The following is a 2,921-nucleotide window of genomic DNA, read 5'->3' on the forward strand; positions in this document are numbered from 1 at the left end:
TTCTCTCGCTGAGATAAAGCGTTTTGGCCACTAACAGTTAAAAAGCTTAAAACTCAAAATTTTGAACTGCTTCCAGCTTCAAACAACCAGATTTACTGTTTCTCAGCATTTCCAAGTTATATTAAGCAAATTATGCTGAAATTTGATTGTGGTGCTGAAATTTCACAAACTGTCCATTGATTGTGGTGCTGAAATTTCTGAAATTAAAAAAAAGCTTAAAACTCAAAATTTTGAATTGGTTCCAGCTTCAAACAACCAGATTTACTGTTTCTCAGCATTTCCAAGTTATATTAAGCAATTTATGCTTAAATTTGATTGTGGTGCTGAAATTTCACAAACTGTCCATTTTTGGCTTCTCTAGCTGAGATAAAGCGTTTTGGCCACTAACAGTAAAAAGCTTAAAACTCAAAATTTTGAACTGCTTCCAGCTTCAAACAACCAGATTTACTGTTTCTCAGCGTTTCCAAGTTATATTAAGCAAATTATGCTGAAATTTGATTGTGGTGCTGAAATTTCACAAACTGTCCATTTTTGGCTTCTCGCTGAGATAAAGCGTTTTTGGCCACTAACAGTAAAAAAGCTTAAAACTCAAAATTTTGAACTGCTTCCAGCTTCAAACAACCAGATTTACTGTTTCTCAGCATTTCCAAGTTATATTAAGCAAAGTATGGTGAAATTTGATTGTGGTGCTGAAATTTCACAAACTGTCCATTTTTGGCTTCTCTTGCTGAGATAAAGCGTTTTTGGTCACTAGCAGTAAAAAAGCTTAAAACTCAAAATTTTGAACTGCTTCCAGCTTCAAACAACCAGATTTACTGTTTCTCAGCATTTCCAAGTTATATTAAGCAAATTATGCTGAAATTTGATTGTGGTGCTGAAATTTCACAAACTGTCCACTGATTGTGGTGCTGAAATTTCTGAAAGTAATAAAAAGCTTAAAACTCAAAATTTTGAATTGGTTCCAGCTTCAAACAACCAGATTTACTGTTTCTCAGCATTTCCAAGTTATATTAAGCAAATTATGCTGAAATTTGATTGTGGTGCTGAAATTTCACAAACTGTCCATTTTTGGCTTCTCTGGCTGAGTTAAAGCGTTTTGGCCACTAACAGTAAAAAGCTTAAAACTCAAAATTTTGAACTGCGTCCAGCTTCAATCAACCAGATTTACTGTTTCTCAGCATTTCCAAGTTATATTAAGCAAATTATGCTGAAATTTGATTGTGGTGCTGAAATTTCACAAACTGTCCATTGATTGTGGTGCTGAAATTTCTGAAATTAAAAAAAAGCTTAAAACTCAAAATTTTGAATTGGTTCCAGCTTCAAACAACCAGATTTACTGTTTCTCAGCATTTCCAAGTTATATTAAGCAAATTATGCTTAAATTTGATTGTGGTGCTGAAATTTCACAAACTGTCCATTTTTGGCTTCTCTCGCTGAGATAAAGCGTTTTGGCCACTAACAGTAAAAAAGCTTAAAACTCAAAATTTTGAACTGCTTCCAGCTTCAAACAACCAGATTTACTGTTTCTCAGCATTTCCAAGTTATATTAAGCAAATTATGCTGAAATTTGATTGTGGTGCTGAAATTTCACAAACTGTCCATTTTTGGCTTCTCTCGCTGAGATAAAGCGTTTTTTGCCACTAACAGTAAAAAAGCTTAAAACTCAAAATTTTGAACTGCTTCCAGCTTCAAACAACCAGATTTACTGTTTCTCAGCATTTCCAAGTTATATTAAGCAAAGTATGCTGAAATTTGATTGTGGTGCTGAAATTTCACAAACTGTCCATTTTTGGCTTCTCTAGCTGAGATAAAGCGTTTTTGGCCACTAACAGTAAAAAAGCTTAAAACTCAAAATTTTGAACTGCTTCCAGCTTCAAACAACCAGATTTACTGTTTCTCAGCATTTCCAAGTTATATTAAGCAAATTATGCTGAAATTTGATTGTGGTGCTGAAATTTCACAAACTGTCCATTTTTGGCTTCTCTCGCTGAGATAAAGCGTTTTTGGCCACTAACAGTAAAAAAGCTTAAAACTCAAAATTTTGAACTGCTTCCAGCTTCAAACAACCAGATTTACTGTTTCTCAGCATTTCCAAGTTATATTAAGCAAATTATGCTGAAATTTGATTGTGGTGCTGAAATTTCACAAACTGTCCATTGATTGTGGTGCTGAAATTTCTGAAATTAAAAAAAAGCTTAAAACTCAAAATTTTGAATTGGTTCCAGCTTCAAACAACCAGATTTACTGTTTCTCAGCATTTCCAAGTTATATTAAGCAATTTATGCTTAAATTTGATTGTGGTGCTGAAATTTCACAAACTGTCCATTTTTGGCTTCTCTCGCTGAGATAAAGCGTTTTTGGCCACTAACAGTAAAAAAGCTTAAAACTCAAAATTTTGAACTGCTTCCAGCTTCAAACAACCAGATTTACTGTTTCTCAGCGTTTCCAAGTTATATTAAGCAAATTATGCTGAAATTTGATTGTGGTGCTGAAATTTCACAAACTGTCCATTTTTGGCTTCTCTCGCTGAGATGAAGCGTTTTTGGCCACTAACAGTAAAAAAGCTTAAAACTCAAAATTTTGAACTGCTTCCAGCTTCAAACAACCAGATTTACTGTTTCTCAGCATTTCCAAGTTATATTAAGCAAAGTATGGTGAAATTTGATTGTGGTGCTGAAATTTCACAAACTGTCCATTTTTGGCTTCTCTCGCTGAGATAAAGCGTTTTTGGTCACTAGCAGTAAAAAAGCTTAAAACTCAAAATTTTGAACTGCTTCCAGCTTCAAACAACCAGATTTACTGTTTCTCAGAATTTCCAAGTTATATTAAGCAAATTATGCTGAAATTTGATTGTGGTGCTGAAATTTCACAAACTGTCCACTGATTGTGGTGCTGAAATTTCTGAAAGTAATAAAAGCTTA

This window comes from Gambusia affinis, linkage group LG21 (assembly GCF_019740435.1).
Source record: "Gambusia affinis linkage group LG21, SWU_Gaff_1.0, whole genome shotgun sequence".
Classification (NCBI taxonomy): domain Eukaryota; kingdom Metazoa; phylum Chordata; class Actinopteri; order Cyprinodontiformes; family Poeciliidae; genus Gambusia; species Gambusia affinis.